At 44.2% G+C, this 25,993-nt stretch overlaps 1 pseudogene; it reads left to right on the top strand.

Annotated features, from left to right (window-relative positions):
- Positions 1-25,786, top strand: part of LOC109884898 (acetylcholinesterase-like) — a 56,638-nt pseudogene extending 30,852 nt beyond the window's left edge.
- Positions 25,787-25,993: the final 207 nt, after the last annotated feature.

Raw genomic sequence — 25,993 nt, 5'->3', positions numbered from 1 at the left:
TAGGGAACAATACACATACAATATGTTACATAGGGAACAATACACATACATACAATATGTTACATAGGGAACAATATACATACATACAATATGTTACATAGGGAACAATATACATACATACAATATGTTACATAGGGAACAATATACATACATACAATATGTTACGTAGGGAACAATACACATACAATATGTTACATAGGGAACAATACACATACAATATGTTACATACGGAACAATATACATACATACAATATGTTACATACATACAATATACATACAATATGTTACATAGGGAACAATACACATACAATATGTTACGTAGGGAACAATATACATACAATATGTTACATAGGGAACAATACACATACAATATGTTACATACGGAACAATATACATACATACAATATGTTACATACATACAATATACATACAATATGTTACATAGGGAACAATACACATACAATATGTTACGTAGGGAACAATATACATACAATATGTTACATAGGGAACAATATACATACAATATGTTACATAGGAAACAATACACATACAATATGTTACATAGGGAAACAATACACATACAATATGTTACATAGGGAAACAATACACATACAATATGTTACATAGGGAACAATATACATACATACAATATGTTACATAGGGAACAATATACATACAATATGTTACGTAGGGAACAATATACATACATACAATATGTTACGTAGGGAACAATATACATACAATATGTTACATAGGGAACAATATACATACATACAATATGTTACATAGGGAACAATATACATACATACAATATGTTACATAGGGAACAATATACATACAATATGTTACATAGGGAACAATATGTTACATAGGGAACAATATACATACAATATGTTACATAGGGAACAATATGTTACATAGGGAACAATATACATACAATATGTTACATAGGGAACAATATACATACATACAATATGTTACATGGGGAACAATATACATACAATATGTTACATACAGAACAATATACATACATACAATATGTTACATAGGGAACAATATGCATACATACAATATGTTACATAGGGAACAATATGCATACATACAATATGTTACATAGGGAACAATATACATACATACAATATGTTACATAGGGAACAATACACATACAATATGTTACATAGGGAACAATATACATACAATATGTTACATAGGGAACAATATGTTACATAGGGAACAATATAAATACAATATGTTACATAGGGAACAATATACATACAATATGTTACATAGGGAACAATATGTTACATAGGGAACAATATACATACAATATGTTTACATAGGGAACAATATGTTACATAGGGAACAATATACATACAATATGTTACATAGGGAACAATATACATACATACAATATGTTACATAGGGAACAATATACATACATACAATATGTTACATACAGAACAATATACATACATACAATATGTTACATAGGGAACAATATACATACATACAATATGTTACATAGGGAACAATATGCATACATGCAATATGTTACATAGGGAACAATATGTAACATACAATATGTTACATAGGGAACAATATACATACATACAATATGTTACATAGGGAACAATATGCATACATGCAATATGTTACATAGGGAACAATATGTAACATACAATATGTTACATAGGGAACAATATACATACATACAATATGTTACATAGGGAACAATATACATACAATATGTTACATAGGGAACAATATGTTACATAGGGAACAATATACATACAATATGTTACATAGGGAACAATATGTTACATAGGGAACAATATGTTACATACATACAATATACATACAATATGTTACATAGGGAACAATACACATACAATATGTTACATAGGGAACAATACACATACAATATGTTACATAGGGAACAATACACATACAATATGTTACATAGGGAACAATACACATACAATATGTTACATAGGGAACAATACACATACAATATGTTACATAGGGAACAATACACATACAATATGTTACATAGGGAACAATACACATACATACAATATGTTACATAGGGAACAATACACATACATACAATATGTTACATAGGGAACAATACACATACATACAATATGTTACATAGGGAACAATACACATACATACAATATGTTACATAGGGAACAATATACATACATACAATATGTTACATAGGGAACAATATACATACATACAATATGTTACATAGGGAACAATATACATACATACATACAATGTGTTACATAGGGAACAATATACATACAATATGTTACATAGGGAACAATATACATACAATATGTTACAATGTGTTACATAGGGAACAATATACATACAATATGTTACATAGGGAACAATATACATACAATATGTTACATAGGGAACAATATACATACAATATGTTACATAGGGAACAATATACATACATACAATATGTTACATAGGGAACAATATACATACATACAATATGTTACATAGGGAACAATATACATACATACAATATGTTACATAGGGAACAATATACATACAATATGTTACATAGGGAACAATATACATACATACAATATGTTACATAGGGAACAATATACATACAATATGTTACATAGGGAACAATACACGTACAATATGTTACGTAGGGAACAATATACATACAATATGTTACGTAGGGAACAATATACATACAATATGTTACGTAGGGAACAATACACATACAATATGTTACATAGGGAACAATATACATACAATATGTTACATAGGAAACAATACACATACAATATGTTACATAGGGAACAATATACATACATACAATATGTTACATAGGGAACAATATACATACATACAATATGTTACATAGGGAACAATATACATACAATATGTTACATAGGGAACAATATACATACAATATGTTACGTAGGGAACAATATACATACAATATGTTACGTAGGGAACAATATACATACAATATGTTACATAGGGAACAATATACATACATACAATGTGTTACATAGGGAACAATATACATACAATATGTTACATAGGGAACAATATACATACATACAATTATGTTACATAGGGAACAATATACATACATACAATGTGTTACATAGGGAACAATATACATACATACAATATGTTACATAGGGAACAATATACATACATACAATATGTTACGTAGGGAACAATACACATACAATATGTTACGTAGGGAACAATACACATACAATATGTTACGTAGGGAACAATACACATACAATATGTTACGTAGGGAACAATACACATACATACAATATGTTACATAGGGAACAATACACATACATACAATATGTTACATAGGGAACAATATACATACATACAATATGTTACATAGGGAACAATATACATACATACAATATGTTACATAGGGAACAATATACATACATACAATATGTTACATAGGGAACAATATGTTACATAGGGAACAATATACTTACATACAATATGTTTCATAGGGAACAATATACATACAATATGTTACATAGGGAACAATATACTTACATACAATATGTTACATAGGGAACAATATACTTACATACAATATGTTACATAGGGAACAATATACATACAATATGTTACATACAGAACAATATACTTACATACAATATGTTACATAGGGAACAATATACATACAATATGTTACATACAGAAGGTTTAAAGGACCAATCATGTATGCCAGTACACCTACTGTTTGTTTTAGTGCATATTATAATATTTTGTCTGTGTGTGTGCGTTCCAATGACACTAATACAATTGCACCCTAATCTTTCATTGGCCCTCCATAGGACAACAAGTCATTGTTCTCCCGTGAGGACTTCCTGGAGAGCGGGAAGCTGAGTGTCCCGCACGCCAACGAAATCAGCCAGGAGGCTGTGGTGCTGCAGGTAGGCGGACCAGCAGGATAAGGAGGTGGACCTGTAGCCAAAAGGTTGCTGGTTAGAAACCCGGGTTAAGCCGGGCTCGGCACCTTGAGGGTTGCTGGATGTATGTGATTAGTGAATCAAGTAGTCTAATAAAGTTGTGTTGTATCAAGGTCCCCGGTTTGAATACCAGTCGAATAAAGTTTTGTGTTACAGTACACTGACTGGTTGGATGAGAACAATGGAGTGAAGAACCGAGACTCCCTGGATGACGTGGTCGGAGACCATAATGTCATCTGCCCCCTGCAGCAGTTTGCCAGGACCTACTCCCAGCTCCAGTCTAACCTGGGTGCCAACAATGGTCAACAGGCGGGCAACGCTGGGGCCATGACCAAGGACGGGAACTCACAAAGTAAGAATTGTTCACAAATGTTTTTTCAAATATGTTGTTTAATGTCTGGTTGGTTTTTAAAGTAACTGTTCAGTGAAAGTCTTACTTTTAAAAGTTCAAATTCTGTTAACTCATACCCAAATAATGTTGTTGGCTCATCCTATACTCTTATTTGTGGCAAAGTAAAAATGTGAGAATTTTTGCATTTTTTAACCCTCAACTACTCACATTGATACCGGTGTAGATTTTTTTTTAACCGGTGTAGAATATTTTTGATACCGGCTTGATTTAAGGTGACCACACCCCCGAGTAGAGTAATCCCATGTAATTAGACTAGATTTGGCATCATCCTAAGCAAACTACTGACACTTATATCATTTCAATAAACGTTTTCAGCAGCGTCACACATTGTTATTCACACACTTGGCTGTCACAACAACAAATTATTTGCATGATATGTATGCTAACACTGACAGTAAAACTGTCACATTATGCTGACCTGCTAACACTGACAGTAAAACTGTCACATTATACTGACCTGCTAACACTGACAGTGACAGTTTTATTACGTTTGCAATTGCAACAAATAATCTGCTCAGACCCCAACCAAGGAACATCAAAAGTCGTGCTATAAATTCACAGACAACACAAAGATTCCTTGATGCCCTTCCAGACTCCCTCTGCCTACCCAAGGACGCCAGAGGACAAAAATCAGTTAACCACCTAACTGAGGATCTCAATTTAACCTTGCGCAATACCCTAGATGCAGTTGCACCCCTAAAAACTAAAAACATTTCTCATAAGAAACTAGCTCCCTGGTACACAGAAAATACCCGAGCTCTGAAGCAAGCTTCCAGAAAATTGGAACGGAAATGGCGCCACACCAAACTGGAAGTCTTCCGACTAGCTTGGAAGGACGGTACCGTGCAGTACCGTAGAGCCCTTACTGCTGCTCGATCATGCTATTTTTCTAACTTAATTGAGGAAAATAAGAATAATCCGAAATTCCTTTTTGATACTGTCGCAAAGCTAACTAAAAAGCAGCATTCCCCAAGAGAGGATGACTTTCACTTTAGCAGTGATAAATTCATGAACTTCTTTGAGGAAAAGATTATGATTATTAGAAAGCAAATTACGGACTCCTCTTTAAACCTGCGTATTCCTCCAAACCTCAGTTGTCCTGAGTCTGCACATCTCTGCCAGGACCTAGGATCAAGAGAGACGCTCAAGTGTTTTAGTACTATATCTCTTGACACAATGATGAAAATAATCATGGCCTCTAAACCTTCAAGCTGCATACTGGACCCTATTCCAACTAAACTACTGAAAGAGCTGCTTCCTGTGCTTGGCCCTCCTATGTTGAACATAATAAACGGCTCTCTATCCACTGGATGTGTACCAAACTCACTAAAAGTGGCAGTAATAAAGCCTCTCTTGAAAAAGCCAAACCTTGACCCAGAAAATATTTAAAAAACTATCGGCCTATATCGAATCTTCCATTCCTCTCAAAAATTTTAGAGAAGGCTGTTGCGCAGCAACTCACTGCCTTCCTGAAGACAAACAATGTATACGAAATGCTTCAGTCTGGTTTTAGACCCCATCATAGCACTGAGACGGCACTTGTGAAGGTGGTAAATGACATTTTAATGGCATCGGACCGAGGCTCTGCATCTGTCCTCGTGCTCCTAGACCTTAGTGCTGCTTTTGATACCATCGATCACCACATTCTTTTGGAGAGATTGGAAACCCAAATTGGTCTACACGGACATGTTCTGGCCTGGTTTAGATCTTATCTGTCGGAAAGATATCAGTTTGTCTCTGTGAATGGTTTGTCCTCTGACAAATCAACTGTAAATTTCGGTGTTCCTCAAGGTTCCGTTTTAGGACCACTATTGTTTTCACTATATATTTTACCTCTTGGGGATGTTATTTGAAAACATAATGTAAACTTTCACTGCTATGCGGATGACACACAGCTGTACATTTCAATGAAACATGGTGAAGCCCCAAAATTGCCCTCGCTAGAAGCATGTGTTTCAGACATAAGGAAGTGGATGGCTGCAAACGTTCTACTATTAAACTCGGACAAAACAGAGATGCTTGTTCTAGGTCCCAAGAAACAAAGAGATCTTCTGTTGAATCTGACAATTAATCTTAATGGTTGTACAGTCGTCTCAAATAAAACTGTGAAGGACCTCGGCGTTACTCTGGACCCTGATCTCTCTTTTGAAGAACATATCAAGACCATTTCGAGGACAGCTTTTTTCCATCTACGTCACATTGCAAAAATCAGAAACTTTCTGTCCAAAAATGATGCAGAAAAATTAATCCATGCTTTTGTCACTTCTAGGTTAGACTACTGCAATGCTCTATTTTCCGGCTACCCGGATAAAGCACTAAATAAACTTCAGTTAGTGCTAAATACGGCTGCTAGAATCCTGACTAGAACCAAACAATTTGATCATATTACTCCAGTGCTAGCCTCTCTACACTGGCTTCCTGTCAAAGCAAGGGCTGATTTCAAGGTTTTACTGCTAACCTACAAAGCATTACATGGGCTTGCTCCTACCTATCTCTCTGATTTGGTCCTGCCGTACATCAAATCAAATCAAATCAAATTTATTTATATAGCCCTTCGTACATCAGCTGATATCTCAAAGTGCTGTACAGAAACCCAGCCTAAAACCCCAAACAGCAAGCAATGCAGGTGTAGAAGCACGGTGGCTAGGAAAAACTCCCTAGAAAGGCCAATACCTAGGAAGAAACCTATAGAGGAACCAGGCTATGTGGGGTGGCCAGTCCTCTTCTGGCTGTGCCGGGTGGAGATTATAACAGAACATGGCCAAGATGTTCAAATGTTCATAAATGACCAGCATGGTCGAATAATAATAAGGCAGAACAGTTGAAACTAGAGCAGCAGCACAGTCAGGTGGAAGTTGAAACTGGAGCAGCAGCATGGCCAGGTGGACTGGGGACAGCAAGGAGTCATCATGTCAGGTAGTCCTGGGGCATGGTCCTAGGGCTCAGGTCCTCCGAGAGAGAGAAAGAAAGAGAGAAGGAGAGAATTAGAGAACGCACACTTAGATTCACACAGGACACCGAATAGGACAGGAGAAGTACTCCAGATATAACAAACTGACCCCAGCCCCCCGACACATAAACTACTGCAGCATAAATACTGGAGGCTGAGACAGGAGGGGTCAGGAGACACTGGCCCCATCCGAGGACACCCCCGGACAGGGCCAAACAGGAAGGATATAACCCCACCCACTTTGCCTACACGTACGCTACGGTCACAAGACGCAGGCCTCCTAATTGTCCCTAGAATTTCTAAGCAAACAGCTGGAGGCAGGGCTTTCTCCTATAGAGCTCCATTTTTATGGAACGGCCTGCCTACCCATGTCAGAGACGCAAACTCGGTCTCAACCTTTAAGTCTTTACTGAAGACTCATCTCTTCAGTGGTTCATATGATTGAGTGTAGTCTGGCCCAGGAGTGGGAAGGTGAACGGAAAGGCTCTGGAGCAACGAACCGCCCTTGCTGTCTCTGCCTGGCCGGGTTCCCCTCTTTCCACTGGGATTCTCTGCCTCTAACCCTATTACAGGGGCTGAGTCACTGGCTTGCTGGGGCTCTCTCATGCCGTCCCTGGAGGGGGTGCGTCACCTGAGTGGGTTGATTCACTGTTGTGGTCATCCTGTCTGGGTTGGCGCCCCCCCCCCCCTTGGGTTGTGCCGTGGCGGAGATCTTTGTGGGCTATACTCAGCCTTGTCTCAGGATGGTAAGTTGGTGGTTGAAGATATCCCTCTAGTGGTGTGGGGGCTGTGCTTTGGCAAAGTGGGTGGGGTTATATCCTTCCTGTTTGGCCCTGTCCGGGGGTGTCCTCGGATGGGGCCACAGTGTCTCCTGACCCCTCCTGTCTCAGCCTCCAGTATTTATGCTGCAGTAGTTTATGTGTCGGGGGGCTGGGGTCAGTTTGTTATATCTGGAGTACTTCTCCTGTCCTATTCGGTGTCCTGTGTGAATCTAAGTGTGCGTTCTCTAATTCTCTCCTTCTCTCTTTCTTTCTCTCTCTCGGAGGACCTGAGCCCTAGGACCATGCCCCAGGACTACCTGACATGATGACTCCTTGCTGTCCCCAGTCCACCTGGCCATGCTGCTGTTCCAGTTTCAACTGACCTGAGCCCTAGGACCATGCCCCAGGACTACCTGACATGATGACACCTTGCTGTCCCCAGTCCACCTGACCATGCTGCTGCTCCAGTTTCAACTTCCACCTGACTGTGCTGCTGCTCCAGTTTCAACTGTTCTGCCTTATTATTATTCGACCATGCTGGTCATTTATGAACATTTGAACATCTTGGCCATGTTCTGTTATAATCTCCACCCGGCACAGCCAGAAGAGGACTGGCCACCCCACATAGCCTGGTTCCTCTCTAGGTTTCTTCCTAGGTATTGGCCTTTCTAGGGAGTTTTTCCTAGCCACCGTGCTTCTACACCTGCATTGCTTGCTGTTTGGGGTTTTAGGCTGGGTTTCTGTACAGCACTTTGAGATATCAGCTGATGTACGAAGGGCTATATAAATAAATTTGATTTGATTTGACAGTAAAACTGTCACATTATACTGACCTGCTAACACTGACAGTAAAACTGTCACACTATACTGACCTGCTAACACTGACAGTAAAACTGTCACATTATACTGACCTGCTTATACTGACAGTAAAACTGTCACATTATACTGACCTGCTAACACTGACAGTAAAACTGTCAATTATACTTATACTGACAGTAAAACTGTCACATTATACTGACAGTAAAACTGTCACATTATACTGACAGTAAAACTGTCACATTATACTGACAGTAAAACTGTCACATTATACTGACAGTAAAACGGTCACATTATACTGACCTGCTAACACTGACAGTAAAATTGTCACATTACACTGACAGTAAAGCTGTCACATTATACTGACAGTAAAACTGTCACATTATACTGACAGTAAAACTGTCACATTATACTGACAGTAAAACTGTCACATTATACTGACAGTAAAACGGTCACATTATACTGACCTGCTAACACTGACAGTAAAACTGTCACATTATACTGACAGTAAAACTGTCACATTATACTGACAGTAAAACTGTCACATTATGCTGACAGTAAAACTGTCACATTATACTGACCTGCTAACACTGACAGTAAAACTGTCACATTATACTGACCTGCTAACACTGACAGTAAAGCTATCACATTACACTGACAGTAAAACTGTCACATTACACTGACAGTAAAACTGTCACATTACACTGACCTGCTAACACTGACAGTAAAGCTATCACATTACACTGACAGTAAAACTGTCACATTATACTGACAGTAAAACTGTCACATTATACTGACAGTAAAACTGTCACATTACACTGACAGTAAAACTGTCACATTACACTGACAGTAAAACTGTCACATTACACTGACAGTAAAACTGTCACATTATACTGCCAGTAAAACTGTCACATTATACTGACAGTAAAACGGTCACATTATACTGACAGTAAAACTGTCACATTATACTGACCTGCTAACACTGACAGTAAAACTGTCACATTACACTGACAGTAAAACTGTCACATTATACTGACAGTAAAACTGTCACATTATACTGACAGTAAAACTGTCACATTATACTGACAGTAAAACTGTCACATTATACTGACCTGCTAACACTGACAGTAAAACTGTCACATTACACTGACAGTAAAACTGTCACATTATACTGACAGTAAAACTGTCACATTACACTGACAGTAAAACGGTCACATTATACTGACAGTAAAACTGTCACATTATACTGACAGTAAAACTGTCACATTATACTGACCTGCTAACACTGACAGTAAAACTGTCACATTACACTGACAGTAAAACTGTCACATTACACTGACAGTAAAACTGTCACATTATACTGACAGTAAAACTGTCACATTACACTGACCTGCTAACACTGACAGTAAAGCTATCACATTACACTGACAGTAAAACTGTCACATTATACTGACAGTAAAACTGTCACATTATACTGCCAGTAAAACTGTCACATTATATAGCTGAAGAAAGGCCATTGGAATTGGCTCTTTGGCTGATAATCGTGACAGACTGTCGCATGGAATATACATCTGTTCACGCTAACATTTATACGGTTAGAGTCAGTGTTTATAGGTGTGATGTAGTTTGTTGTTGAACTTTATTTCATGAAGACATGAAAATATTTTGGTAAAATGACCAACCAATCATGTACAAAATGTTAATCGAATGATCAAAAAATAATAATTCAGACATTGTTGGGTTATGAGTAAAGTAGGAAATGTAACATGGGAGTGAAGGAAGTAACCTAAGAAATGTAACATTGGAGTGAAGGAAGTAACCTAAGAAATGTAACATGGGAGTGAAGGAAGTAACCTAAGAAATGTAACATGGGAGTGAAGGAAGTAACCTAAGAAATGTAACATGGGAGTGAAGGAAGTAACCTAAGAAATGTAACATGGGAGTGAAGGAAATAACCTAAGAAATGTAACATGGGAGTGAAGGAAGTAACCTAAGAAATGTAACATTGGAGTGAAGGAAGTAACCTAAGAAATGTAACATGGGAGTGAAGGAAGTAACCTAAGAAATGTAACATGGGAGTGAAGGAAGTAACCTAAGAAATGTAACATGGGAGTGAAGGAAGTAACCTGTGTCTGTACCCTCCTCGGGGGCATGGTCACGTTAAGCCACGCCTCACCGTGTGTATCTATACGCCCACTCCATTCCAACACAGAAAGATGTTTTTTTTAACATGCTTAATTGCCATTTTTTGGAAGGAAAACTATTTCACTCATAATGTAATTGATGTTGTTCAAACAAAAAGTCTAACTCAAAGTCCTGTGTTATAATATAATATATGCCATTTAGCAGACGTTTTTATCCAAAGCGACTTACAGCCATGCGTTCATACATTTGACGTATGAGTGGTACCAGGGATCAAACCCACTACTCTGGTGTTACGAGCACCATGCTCTACCATTGCCTCTCCTATGCCTCCATTGATCCCAGGTGGAGTGTACCTGTTTGCCTTTTACAGATATGAAGTATAATACACCAGAGTGGTTGATGTCATAGTCCTGCATAGCTCTAGGCAGCCATCTTGGTCATGGATTCATTCTGGTGTCCTATTTTATTGTATGCTCTTGACCACCGTGCGTTTAACCTGGCGTGGCCTGGGTGGATGGGCGTTATCCATGGTTACGAGATAGAGTTTGTGTTCAGCATGCAACTGGAGAAGAGACTCAACTACACAGCCGAGGAGGAGAAACTGAGCCGAAGCATGAGATACTGGGCTAACTTCACACTCACCGGGTAATGGAGAGAGAGAGAGGGGGAGGGAGGGTGGGATAAGAGGGAGGGAGGGTGGGATAGAGAGAGAGGGAGGGAGGGAGGGATAGAGAGAGAGAGAGAGGGGGAGGGAGGGAGGGTGGGATAGAGAGAGAGAGGGAGGGAGGGTGGGAGGGATAGAGAGAGGGAGGGAGGGTGGGAGGGATAGAGAGAGGGAGGGAGGGTGGGATAGAGAGGGAGGGAGGGTGGGATAGAGAGAGAGAGGGAGGGTGGGATAGAGAGAGAGGGAGGGTGGGATAGAGAGAGAGGGAGGGAGGGTGGGATAGAGAGAGGGAGGGAGGGTGGGATAGAGAGAGGGAGGGAGGGAGGGTGGGATAGAGAGGGAGGGTGGGATAGAGAGAGAGAGAGGGAGGGATAGAGAGAGGGAGGGAGAGAGAGAGAGAGGGAGGGAGGGATAGAGAGAGGGGGAGGGAGGGATAGAGAGAGAGCGATAGAGAGGGGGGAGTGGGAGAGAGAGAGGGGCATAGCTCTCTTCCTCTCTCTCTGACTCCTTCCTTCCACCTCTCTCCAGTAACCCCAACATCAATTTTGACGGCAGTGTGGATAGCAGGCAGAGGTGGCCGCAGTTCACCAACAGTGAGCAAAAACACGTGGGGCTGAACACAGAATCTCTGAAGATCCACAAGGGCCTGCGGAACCAGCTGTGTGCATTCTGGAACCGCTTTCTGCCACGCCTCCTCAATATCACCGGTAAGGGGGTTACACACGCATATTCATTATTGAATTAATTATTGGGCTGCAAGTACATATTCAACTGATTTATACAGAGGGTTCATGAATATTCTGAGGGAGCTCTGTGTAGCTAACTGTCTTTTGCAGAGAAAAATACTCAACTGACTGATAGAACTATAAAAAGAACTGAGACAGGAGAGGAGGGGGGGCGGGGAGAGAGAGAGAGAAGGGGCGAGTGAGGGGGGAGGGGGTGAGATGGTGTAGATTGTTTAGTTTTGCAGTGGAACTTTGTTCGTGGTCAGTATTGCGAACTATAGCTAATCGCCTCCCTGCTAAACTGACCCAGAGTCAGATTGGATGAAGAAGTATAGGACAATGATGTCATAGATGCCAGAGCTAACCTAAAATCTAAATGCCATGCACACATTCTTGGGAACCAGATGTTACATCCAGTGGTTCATTTGTAAATCGGGAGGTGGGGCACAAAAAGTGAGTGCGCGAGGGGGGTGACCTGAGGAGTTCTGAGGTACCAGAATGCATGAGAAAGATAAATCACCTTTATAATAAAGCATTGCATGCATATCATTGCATTTGCGTAGTGGCATAGAGCATTAGAGTAGAGGCATTTACAGAAGTTGAACAAAAAGTTGTGAAAAATGTGATCTTTTTTAAACGCATTTAGGCCCGGGCTGAAAATCTACTTTTTCACCTAACGTTTTTTGAGGGGGCAGGAGAATTAACGAAGAGGCAACTCAAATTAACTTTACTCGCTTTTATTATCATTTTTACATTGAAAAAAGTGAATAATTTTTTTTTATGCCACGGGAGGTACAGGATCCGGCCAAATAGGTTCAGGAACATAACAGTTCAAAATGTAGAACAGGATCCGGCTCAAATTAAACACTGACCGCATTCCAAATCGCACTCTAATCTCTATAAAGTGCACTACTTTTACCAGGGCCCATAGGGCAGCCTGTTCACTATAAACTCAATAGGGTGCCAGTTGAGACAGGTGTAGCAGGAGGAAGAGAATAGAGATGGGTCGGCTCTAAGAGCCGGCTCTTGTAGGTGAACGTTGGGAGCCGGCTCGCATATCAGAAGAGCCAAATCTATTTATAAAAAATATTTAAAAAATAAAGATATGAATATTTAAATGAATAGAATTAACTAATTAAAATAACGAAAAAAGGAAATAAAATAATATAGGCCTAAATGCTCAAGCGCGCACATTCGTTCTGACTGTCTGCTCAGACTAACAGCCTCACCTGTTGTTTCTGTCAATCAGACACACAGTGTCAACCAATGAACCAAAGATGCGTGAGGGAGGGCCGAGCCAACTCACTCACAGTCACACACTTAGCAGCCGAGGAGAGAGAGGAAGGACAGCTGTGGAAACAACAGCTGGAAAATGAGTCGGAAGCACAGTAGCTTTTGGATGCATTTTAATAATGTAGACAATGTTAGAACACAGTATATAATTTGCAAAACAAAATCTTATATAAAGCCGGTTCTATGTACAACCTACACCGCCATATGCGAACTGTGCACCCAACTGTGAAGCTAGCTGTAGCAGAGCTTCGAGAAACTAGCGAGCCTGCTAGTGATAGTGGTGGAGCCAGCACCTACACACGTGGAGATGTATCCACTCAGTCAAGTAGGCCTTATCTGCCACCCACAGCAACAGTCTTCTATGGACCAGTTAATGCCAAAGTCTATGTCTGTAGCAAAACGAGGCTAAAATGATTGCCACCAATTTCCAGTCATTTTCAATCGTGGAGGACAGAGGTTTTAGAAATTATAGCAATAGTCTAAATCCAATGTACACAATTCCAAGCAGGAAAACCCTTTTAAAATCACTTATTCCACAACTGTACGAGAGCACACAGGCTTCAGTGCGGAGAGTCCAAAAAGCTACTGCAGTTTGCCAATTTTTATGTTGAGGCGGTTTCTTAAGTTAAAGGATGCCATCATCTCTACCCTGGACATTGTCAATGCACCTGTTGATGCTCTGACCCAAGAGGAATGGGAGGTGGTGGAGGAGGAGTGCAGAGTCCTGGAACCCTTTGAGCAGGTCACTGTGGAGATCAGTGGAGAGAGGTACAGTAAGCAGTTATTACTACATCACTATTTAATCCAGTATTATATATGTAGATGAGCAGTAGATGAGAATGTAGTATCAGTAGACAAAACATGAACCTGAACTAATAAGTTACTGTTCTCTCTTTTCAGCTTCAAAAATGATCCTCCTGTGTCAGGGTCTGCGGGGAATCACAGACAGCCGCCAGAGAGAAGCAAATGTAACCACAGGACATGTGACAGAGTTGATGGACACCCTATGTTCATCAATGGACAGAAAGTTCCACAAAATGGAATATAATCACATGCTATCACAAACCGCTGCACTTGACCCCGGTGTAAGAAGTTAGCCTTCAGTGATGCCAGAGTGATTGATGAGGCTCTTCAAAGATTAACCTCAGCAGCAGGGAGGGACAGCCCCAGTAGTCAGCTGGCTCAGGCACCAGGGCAACAGGAAGAAGAGGGAGGGACAGCCCCAGTAGTCAGCTGGCTCAGGCACCAGGGCAACAAGAAGAAGAGGGAGGGACAGCCCCAGTAGTCAGCTGGCTCAGGCACCAGGGCAACAGGAAGAAGAGGGAGGGACAGCCCCAGCAGTCAGCTGGCTCAGGCACCAGGGCAACAGGAAGAAGAGGGATCAGATGGAGCAGAAGCACCAGCAGTAGTGCCACAAACGTCTGCTGTTTGGATGCTGTTTGACGAGAGAGCAACTGGGGATGCAACACGAAGGAATCTCTCAGCAGATGCCATAATGGAGGTCCGATCCTATTTGGAGGAGCCCCTCCTCCAAAGATCTGCAGATCCTCTGAGCTGGTGGAAGAACAAGGCCACTGTCTACCCACGGCTTACTAAAGTCATGACATGGAGACTCTGCATAGTGGCCACATCCGTTCCCTATGAGAGGGTCTTCTCGAAAACGGGACAAATAATTACTGAGAGAAGAAACCGCATCAGCCCCTCGAAAGTGAGGCAGCTTGCATTTCTGAATGCAAATCTCTGATAAAAGCCTAATCTGGTCAGCATTGCTTATTCCCTCCTCTGTCAGTATTCCCTCCTCCTCTGTCAGTATTCCCTCCTCCTTCGTCAGTATTCCCTCCGCCTTAGTCATTATTCCCTCCTCTGTCAGTATTCCCTCCTCCGTCGTCAGTATTCCCTCCGCCTTAGTCAGTATTCCCTCCGCATTAGTCAGTATTCCCTCCGACTTAGTCATTATTCCCTCCTCTGTCAGTATTCCCTCCTCCGTCGTCAGTATTCCCTCCTCCGTCGTCAGTATTCCCTCCTCCTTCGTCAGTATTCCCTCCTCCTTCGTCAGTATTCCCTCCTCCTTCGTCAGTATTCCCTCCGCCTTAGTCATTATTCCCTCCTCTGTCAGTATTCCCTCCTCCGTCGTCAGTATTCCCTCCGCCTTAGTCAGTATTCCCTCCTCCTTCGTCAGTATTCCCTCCGCCTTAGTCAGTATTCCCTCCGCCTTAGTCAGTATTCCCTCCGCCTTAGTCAGTATTCCCTCCTCCGTCGTCAGTATTCCCTCCTCCGTCGTCAGTATTCCCTCCTCCTTCGTCAGTATTCCCTCCTCCTTCGTCAGTATTCCCTCCGCCTTAGTCAGTATTCCCTCCGCCTTAGTCAGTATTCCCTCTTGTCAGTATTCCCTCCTCCTTCCTCAGTATTCCTTCCGTCTTCGTCAGTATTCCCTCTTGTCAGTATTCCGTCCTCCTTCCTCAGTATTCCCTCCGTCGTCAGTATTCCCTCCTCCTTCCTCAGTATTCCCTCCGTCGTCAGTATTCCCTCCTCCTTAGTCAGTATTCCCTCCTCCTTCATCAGTATTCCCTCCTCCGTCGTCAGTATTCCCTCCTCCGTCGTCAGTATTCCCTCCTCCTTCGTCAGTATTCCCTCCTCCTTCGTCAGTATTCCCTCCTCCTTCGTCAGTATTCCCTCCGCCTTAGTCATTATTCCCTCGTCTGTCAGTATTCCCTCCTCCGTCGTCAGTATTCCCTCCGCCTTAGTCAGTATTCCCTCCGCCTTAGTCAGTATTCCCTCCGACTTAGTCATTATTCCCTCCTCTGTCAGTATTCCCTCCTCCTCTGTCAGTATTCCCTCCTCCGTCGTCAGTATTCCCTCCTCCTTCGTCAGTATTCCCTCCTCCTTCGTCAGTATTCCCTCCTCCTTCGTCAGTATTCCCTCCGCCTTAGTCATTATTCCCTCCTCTGTCAGTATTCCCTCCGCCTTAGTCATTATTCCCTCCTCTGTCAGTATTCCCTCCTCCGTCGTCAGTATTCCCTCCTCCTTCGTCAGTATTCCCTCCTCCTTCGTCAGTATTCCCTCCGCCTTAGTCGGTATTCCCTCCGCCTTAGTCAGTATTCCCTCCTCCGTCGTCAGTATTCCCTCCTCCGTCGTCAGTATTCCCTCCTCCTTCGTCAGTATTCCCTCCTCCTTCGTCAGTATTCCCTCCGCCTTAGTCAGTATTCCCTCTTGTCAGTATTCCGTCCTCCTTCGTCAGTATTCCCTCCTCCTTCGTCAGTATTACCTCCGCCTTAGTCAGTATTCCCTCCGCCTTAGTCAGTATTCCCTCTTGTCAGTATTCCCTCCTCCTTCCTCAGTATTCCTTCCGTCTTCGTCAGTATTCCCTCTTGTCAGTATTCCGTCCACCTTCCTCAGTATTCCCTCCGTCGTCAGTATTCCCTCCTCCTTCCTCAGTATTCCCTCCGTCGTCAGTATTCCCTCCTCCTTCCTCAGTATTCCCTCCGTCGTCAGTATTCCCTCCTCCTTCCTCAGTATTCCCTCCGTCGTCAGTATTCCCTCCTCCTTCCTCAGTATCTCCTCCGTCGTCAGTATTCCCTCCTCCTTCCTCAGTATTCCCTCCGTCATCAGTATTCCCTCCTCCTTCCTCAGTATTCCCTCCGCCTTCGTCAGTATTCCCTCCTCCTTCGTCAGTATTCCTTCCGCCTTCGTCAGTATTCCATCCTCCGTCGTCAGTATTCCCTCCGCCTTAGTCAGTATTCCCTCCTCCTTAGTCAGTATTCCCTCCTCCTTCATCAGTATTCCCTCCTCCGTCGTCAGTATTCCCTCCTCCTTAGTCAGTATTCCCTCCGCCTTAGTCATTATTCACTCCTCTGTCAGTATTCCCTCCTCCGTTGTCAGTATTCCCTCCTCCGTTGTCAGTATTCCCTCCTCCGTCGTCAGTATTCCCTCCTCCGTCATCAGTATTCCCTCCTCCGTCGTCAGTATTCCCTCCGTCTTTGTCAGTATTCCCTCCTCCTTAATCAGTATTCCCTCTTGTCAGTATTCCGTCCACCTTCCTCAGTATTCCCTCCGTCGTCAGTATTCCCTCCTCCTTCCTCAGTATTCCCTCTGTTGTCAGTATTCCCTCCTCCTTCCTCAGTATTCCCTCCGTCGTCAGTATTCCCTCCTCCTTCCTCAGTATTCCCTCCGTCGTCAGTATTCCCTCCTCCTTCCTCAGTATCTCCTCCGTCGTCAGTATTCCCTCCTCCTTCCTCAGTATTCCCTCCGTCATCAGTATTCCCTCCTCCTTCCTCAGTATTCCCTCCGCCTTCGTCAGTATTCCCTCCTCCTTCGTCAGTATTCCTTCCGCCTTCGTCAGTATTCCATCCTCCGTCGTCAGTATTCCCTCCGCCTTAGTCAGTATTCCCTCCTCCTTAGTCAGTATTCCCTCCTCCTTCATCAGTATTCCCTCCTCCGTCGTCAGTATTCCCTCCTCCTTAGTCAGTATTCCCTCCGCCTTAGTCATTATTCCCCCCTCTGTCAGTATTCCCTCCTCCGTTGTCAGTATTCCCTCCTCCGTTGTCAGTATTCCCTCCTCCGTCGTCAGTATTCCCTCCTCCGTCATCAGTATTCCCTCCTCCGTCGTCAGTATTCCCTCCGCCTTAGTCAGTATTCCCTCCGCCTTTGTCAGTATTCCCTCTCGTCAGTATTCCCTCCTCCTTCCTCAGTATTCCTTCCGTCTTTGTCAGTATTCCCTCCTCCTTAATCAGTATTCCCTCTTGTCAGTATTCCCTCCTCCTTCCTCAGTATTCCTTCCGTCTTCGTCAGTATTCTCTCTTGTCAGTATTCCCTCCTCCGTCGTCAGTATTCCCTCCTCCTTCGTCAGTATTCCCTCCGCCTTAGTCAGTATTCCCTCCGCCTTAGTCAGTATTCCCTCCGCCTTAGTCAGTATTCCCTCCTCTGTCAGTATTCCCTCCTCCGTCGTCAGTATTCCCTCCTCCGTCGTCAGTATTCCCTCCTCCTTCGTCAGTATTCCCTCCTCCTTCGTCAGTATTCCCTCCGCCTTAGTCAGTATTCCCTCCGCCTTAGTCAGTATTCCCTCTTGTCAGTATTCCCTCCTCCTTCCTCAGTATTCCTTCCGTCTTCGTCAGTATTCCCTCTTGTCAGTATTCCGTCCTCCTTCGTCAGTATTCCCTCCTCCTTCGTCAGTATTCCCTCCGCCTTAGTCAGTATTCCCTCCGCCTTAGTCAGTATTCCCTCTTGTCAGTATTCCCTCCTCCTTCCTCAGTATTCCTTCCGTCTTCGTCAGTATTCCCTCTTGTCAGTATTCCGTCCACCTTCCTCAGTATTCCCTCCGTCGTCAGTATTCCCTCCTCCTTCCTCAGTATTCCCTCCGTCGTCAGTATTCCCTCCTCCTTCCTCAGTATTCCCTCCGTCGTCAGTATTCCCTCCTCCTTCCTCAGTATTCCCTCCGTCGTCAGTATTCCCTCCTCCTTCCTCAGTATCTCCTCCGTCGTCAGTATTCCCTCCTCCTTCCTCAGTATTCCCTCCGTCATCAGTATTCCCTCCTCCTTCCTCAGTATTCCCTCCGCCTTCGTCAGTATTCCCCCCTCCTTCGTCAGTATTCCTTCCGCCTTCGTCAGTATTCCATCCTCCGTCGTCAGTATTCCCTCCGCCTTAGTCAGTATTCCCTCCTCCTTAGTCAGTATTCCCTCCTCCTTCATCAGTATTCCCTCCTCCGTCGTCAGTATTCCCTCCTCCTTAGTCAGTATTCCCTCCGCCTTAGTCATTATTCCCTCCTCTGTCAGTATTCCCTCCTCCGTTGTCAGTATTCCCTCCTCCGTTGTCAGTATTCCCTCCTCCATCGTCAGTATTCCCTCCTCCGTCATCAGTATTCCCTCCTCCGTCGTCAGTATTCCCTCCGCCTTAGTCAGTATTCCCTCCGCCTTTGTCAGTATTCCCTCTCGTCAGTATTCCCTCCTCCTTCCTCAGTATTCCTTCCGTCTTTGTCAGTATTCCCTCCTCCTTAATCAGTATTCCCTCTTGTCAGTATTCCCTCCTCCTTCCTCAGTATTCCTTCCGTCTTCGTCAGTATTCTCTCTTGTCAGTATTCCCTCCTCCGTCGTCAGTATTCCCTCCTCCTTCGTCAGTATTCCCTCCTCCTTCGTCAGTATTCCCTCCGCCTTAGTCAGTATTCCCTCCGCCTTAGTCAGTATTCCCTCCTCTGTCAGTATTCCCTCCTCCGTCGTCAGTATTCCCTCCTCCGTCGTCAGTATTCCCTCCTCCTTCGTCAGTATTCCCTCCTCCTTCGTCAGTATTCCCTCCGCCTTAGTCAGTATTCCCTCCGCCTTAGTCAGTATTCCCTCTTGTCAGTATTCCCTCCTCCTTCCTCAGTATTCCTTCCGTCTTCGTCAGTATTCCCTCTTGTCAGTATTCCGTCCTCCTTTGTCAGTATTCCCTCCTCCTTCGTCAGTATTCCCTCCGCCTTAGTCAGTATTCCCTCCTCCTTCGTCAGTATTCCCTCCGCCTTAGTCAGTATTCCCTCCGCCTTAGTCACTATTCCCTCCGCCTTAGTCACTATTCCCTCTTGTCAGTATTCCCTCCTCCTTCCTCAGTATTCCTTCCGTCTTCATCAGTATTCCCTCCTCCTTCGTCAGTATTCCCTCCGCCTTAGTCAGTATTCCCTCCGCCTTAGTCAGTATTCCCTCCTCTGTCAGTATTCCCTCCTCCGTCGTCAGTATTCCCTCCTCCGTCGTCAGTATTCCCTCCTCCTTCGTCAGTATTCCCTCCGCCTTAGTCAGTATTCCCTCCGCCTTAGTCAGTATTCCCTCTTGTCAGTATTCCCTCCTCCTTCCTCAGTATTCCTTCCGTCTTCGTCAGTATTCCCTCTTGTCAGTATTCCGTCCTCCTTCCTCAGTATTCCCTCCGTCGTCAGTATTCCCTCCTCCTTCCTCAGTATTCCCTCCGTCGTCAGTATTCCCTCCTCCTTCCTCAGTATTCCCTCCGTCGTCAGTATTCCCTCCTCCTTCCTCAGTATTCCCTCCGTCGTCAGTATTCCCTCCTCCTTCCTCAGTATTCCCTCCGTCGTCAGTATTCCCTCCGCCTTAGTCAGTATTCCCTCCGCCTTAGTCAGTATTCCCTCCGTCGTCAGTATTCCCTCCTCCTTCCTCAGTATTCCCTCCGTCGTCAGTATTCCCTCCTCCTTCCTCAGTATTCCCTCCGTCGTCAGTATTCCCTCCTCCTTCCTCAGTATTCCCTCCATCGTCAGTATTCCCTCCTCCTTCCTCAGTATTCCCTCCGTCGTCAGTATTCCCTCCCCCTTAGTCAGTATTCCCTCCTCCTTCCTCAGTATTCCCTCCGTCGTCAGTATTCCCTCCTCCTTCCTCAGTATTCCCTCCTCCTTCCTCAGTATTCCCTCCGTCGTCAGTATTCCCTCCTCCTTCCTCAGTATTCCCTCCGTCGTCAGTATTCCCTCCTCCTTCCTCAGTATTCCCTCCGTCGTCAGTGTTCCTTCCGTCTTCGTCAGTATTCCCTCCGCCTTCGTCAGTATTCCCTCCGCCTTAGTCAGTATTCCCTCCGTCGTCAGTATTCCCTCCTCCTTCCTCAGTATTCCCTCCGCCTTCGTCAGTATTCCCTCCTCCTTCCTCAGTATTCCCTCCGTCGTCAGTATTCCTTCCGTCTTCGTCAGTATTCCCTCCGCCGTCGTCAGTATTCCCTCCTCCTTCGTCAGTATTCCCTCCGTCATCAGTATTCCCTCCTCCTTCGTCAGTATTCCCTCCGTCGTCAGTATTCCCTCCTCCTTCCTCAGTATTCCCTCCGTCGTCAGTATTCCCTCCTCCTTCCTCAGTATTCCCTCCGTCGTCAGTATTCCCTCCTCCTTCCTCAGTATTCCCTCCGTCGTCAGTATTCCCTCCTCCTTCCTCAGTATTCTCTCCGTCGTCAGTATTCCCTCCGCCTTAGTCAGTATTCCCTCCGTCGTCAGTATTCCCTCCTCCTTCCTCAGTATTCCCTCCGCCTTAGTCAGTATTCCCTCCGCCTTAGTCAGTATTCCCTCCGTCGTCAGTATTCCCTCCTCCTTCCTCAGTATTCCCTCCGTCGTCAGTATTCCCTCCTCCTTCCTCAGTATTCCCTCCGTCGTCAGTATTCCCTCCTCCTTCCTCAGTATTCCCTCCATCGTCAGTATTCCCTCCTCCTTCCTCAGTATTCCCTCCGTCGTCAGTATTCCCTCCCCCTTAGTCAGTATTCCCTCCTCCTTCCTCAGTATTCCCTCCGTCGTCAGTATTCCCTCCTCCTTCCTCAGTATTCCCTCCTCCTTCCTCAGTATTCCCTCCGTCGTCAGTATTCCCTCCTCCTTCCTCAGTATTCCCTCCGTCGTCAGTATTCCCTCCTCCTTCCTCAGTATTCCCTCCGTCGTCAGTGTTCCTTCCGTCTTCGTCAGTATTCCCTCCGCCTTCGTCAGTATTCCCTCCGCCTTAGTCAGTATTCCCTCCGTCGTCAGTATTCCCTCCTCCTTCCTCAGTATTCCCTCCGCCTTCGTCAGTATTCCCTCCTCCTTCCTCAGTATTCCCTCCGTCGTCAGTATTCCTTCCGTCTTCGTCAGTATTCCCTCCGCCGTCGTCAGTATTCCCTCCTCCTTCGTCAGTATTCCCTCCGTCATCAGTATTCCCTCCTCCTTCGTCAGTATTCCCTCCGTCGTCAGTATTCCCTCCTCCTTCCTCAGTATTCCCTCCGTCGTCAGTATTCCCTCCTCCTTCCTCAGTATTCCCTCCGTCGTCAGTATTCCCTCCTCCTTCCTCAGTATTCCCTCCGTCGTCAGTATTCCCTCCTCCTTCCTCAGTATTCTCTCCGTCGTCAGTATTCCCTCCGCCTTAGTCAGTATTCCCTCCGTCGTCAGTATTCCCTCCTCCTTCCTCAGTATTCCCTCCGTCGTCAGTATTCCCTCCTCCTTCCTCAGTATTCCCTCCGTCGTCAGTATTCCCTCCTCCTTCCTCAGTATTCCCTCCATCGTCAGTATTCCCTCCTCCTTCCTCAGTATTCCCTCCGTCGTCAGTATTCCCTCCGCCTTAGTCAGTATTCCCTCCGTCGTCAGTATTCCCTCCTCCTTCCTCAGTATTCCCTCCGTCGTCAGTATTCCCTCCTCCTTCCTCAGTATTCCCTCCTCCTTCCTCAGTATTCCCTCCATCGTCAGTATTCCCTCCTCCTTCCTCAGTATTCCCTCCGTCGTCAGTATTCCCTCCTCCTTCCTCAGTATTCCCTCCGTCGTCAGTATTCCTTCCGTCTTCGTCAGTATTCCCTCCGCCTTCGTCAGTATTCCCTCCGCCTTAGTCGGTATTCCCTCCTCCTTCCTCAGTATTCCCTCCGCCTTCGTCAGTATTCCCTCCTCCTTCCTCAGTATTCCCTCCGTCGTCAGTATTCCTTCCGTCTTCGTCAGTATTCCCTCCGCCTTCGTCAGTATTCCCTCCTCCTTCGTCAGTATTCCCTCCGTCGTCAGTATTCCCTCCTCCTTCGTCAGTATTCCCTCCGTCGTCAGTATTCCCTCCTCCTTCCTCAGTATTCCCTCCGTCGTCAGTATTCCCTCCTCCTTCGTCAGTATTCCCTCCGTCGTCAGTATTCCTTCCGTCTTCGTCAGTATTCCCTCCGCCTTCGCCAGTATTCCCTCCTCCTTTGTCAGTATTCCCTCCTTCTTCGTCAGCATGTGTTAATGTTAAAGATCTGTGTGAAGCATGTCTGTAATCCTCTGACCCTAACCTATGACCTCTGGTCAGAAAAACAGGGTCTCCCACCCTGGGTTCCTCTCTGACTGATAGTGTGTGATTCCATCTGTGGGTGAGAGTGGTAACTCTGTCTTTCACTTGTAGTAATATATCTCTCGCTCCCTTTCTCCTCCCTCACTTTCTCTTCCTCCCCAGATAACATAGACGAGGCGGAGCGTCAGTGGAAGGTGGAGTTCCATTGCTGGTCCTCCTACATGATGCATTGGAAGAGCCAGTTCGACCATTACAGCAAGCAGGAGCACTGCACTGACCTCTGAGGAGAGGGGAGAGAGAGAGAGAGAGAGAGAGAGAGAGATGCCGACCATGTCCTTCCATATTATCCTACATGTCTTCATGTGATATGTTGAGGCTTGGTATGTTGAGGCTTGATATGTTGAGGCTATTATATTTAACTCAATGTGTTTTTTCTGGTTTCCATTGCAGAGGTTATAGCAGGTCTATAAGACTATTCATCAGACAGGAGTTATGGAAGGAGATGGACATTGATGAAGAGTTTGAATAGGTGTGTGTGTGTGTGTGTGTGTGTGTGTGTGTGTGTGTGTGTGTGTGTGTGTGTGTGTGTGTGTGTGTGTGTGTGTGTGTGTGTGTGTGTGTGTGTGTGTGTGTGTGTGTGTGTGTGTGTGGTACGACTGAACCTCTGGGTCCCACCCACCTCACTCTTTAAAACAAAAACTTTATTATTTTCCAGTTGATACAAATTTCACGATCTGCTCATTTGAAATTATCTTTATTTAAAACAGCTAGTGTTGTCTGTCTATGTATCTGTTCACTTGTCTTGATCTCATATATTCTTCCCTCTGGTTATATAGTGCTGTTCATTGTATCTCTGTGTAGTGTCTTCTGCTGTCTCAAATTGTGCACCACTTGGCTCTGGTCAAAGTAGTGTACTAGGAAGAGTACTACATAGGGAATAGAGTGTGATTTGGGATTGAGTCTGTGTGTGGGTCCAAATGTAAAACCTAAAACCACTGTTATGTTAGTCTAGGAATCTGGAGCCATGTAAATCCCTGTGTTCTGGGTTAGAAAAGAACTGCACTGAAACAGTGTGTGTGTGTGTGTGTGTGTGTGTGTGTGTGTGTGTGTGTGTGTGTGTGTGTGTGTGTGTGTGTGTGTGTGTTACATGTCCATCTTGTTGATCACTGCTTTGGTATTGGTTTTCAATCCATAGTGTGTTTATGAACTGTGTATGCACTTGTCTGCATATATTCACATATCTCTGTCAATCACCTATATGTAGCTAAACTAACCCCTCATGTATGCCAGTACACCTACTGTTTGTTTTAGTGGGTATTATTATATTTTGTGTGTGTGTGTGTGTACTGCTCATGTTGTCTCTGTACCAACGGTTGATGTGTTTCTCTCCTCCATCCCCTCTCCATCTGTCCCTCCTTCTCTCTCTTCTATTCCTATCTCGCTCCCTCCCATCATCTTTCTCTCTATTCCTATACATCTCTCTCCCCTTTCTCACTCCCCACTCTTTCCACCTCACTGTCTCTTATCTCTCCATCTCTCTCTCTCTCTTCCATCCATCTCTCCGTGTCCCCAGAGGATGAACGTTCTCGTTAGTCTAATGGAGGCTGAAGTAATTCACTCAGAGTGTGTGTGTGTGTGTGTGTGTGTGTGTGTGTGTGTGTGTGTGTGTGTGTGTGTGTGTGTGTGTAATTCACTCTGTGTGTGTGTGTGTGTAATTCACTTAGAGCGTGTGTGAAACAGCAGGATGCTGTGTCTGCCTTTCACTGGCTATGAGACTGACAGGCCTGGCTGTGCTGTATACTGCGGTGGCTGGGTTTGAAGGAGAGAGAGGGGGGTGGAGTAGAGAGTGGTAATAGGGGCGAGATGAGAGAGAGATCAGGTAGAGGGGAAGGAGAGAGCGAGAGATGGAGGAACAAAGAGAGAGGGATTGAGTGACAGCTGCTCAAGCACCTCTTTTCCATTAAAGAGGGCCTGCTTAACCTTTCTCCTCCAATAATATCCCCTGATGCATGTCCCGAGCACCCACCCCCTTTCTCTGTATTCTACTCCAAATGTATGACTGTTATTTTCTGTAGCGATATATTCCCTGATGTACTGATTTCTATTTTGATTATTATTACTATAGCTTTGAGATTATAGTTGACGTGAGCAATAATATAAAACATATGATGATAAATATATTTGATATTTAAATGCATTGACATTTATTGTGTGATGATGATGATGATGATGGATGGATATTATTACCAATTAACAATGAAAGGGAGGCTATACCTGGATAAATCTGTGTGTGTGTGTGTGTGTGTGTGTGTGTGTGTGTGTGTGTGTGTGTGTGTGTGTGTGTGTGTGTGTGTGTGTGTGTGTGTGTGTGTGTGTGTGTGTGTGTGTGTGTGTGTGTGTGTGTGTGTGACATCCTTTGATTTGAATTGTTGTATTTTTGTATCTTATGTTCTATTTATTTTTCTCTTATTTATTTCTCTTTTGTTATATACTTTTTTTTTTTTATCCAACAGTATTACTAC

This window comes from Oncorhynchus kisutch, linkage group LG16 (genome assembly GCF_002021735.2).
Source record: "Oncorhynchus kisutch isolate 150728-3 linkage group LG16, Okis_V2, whole genome shotgun sequence".
NCBI classification, from domain to species: domain Eukaryota; kingdom Metazoa; phylum Chordata; class Actinopteri; order Salmoniformes; family Salmonidae; genus Oncorhynchus; species Oncorhynchus kisutch.
Note: the sequence above shows the minus strand (reverse complement) of the source record. Positions and strands in the feature narration are given on the sequence as shown.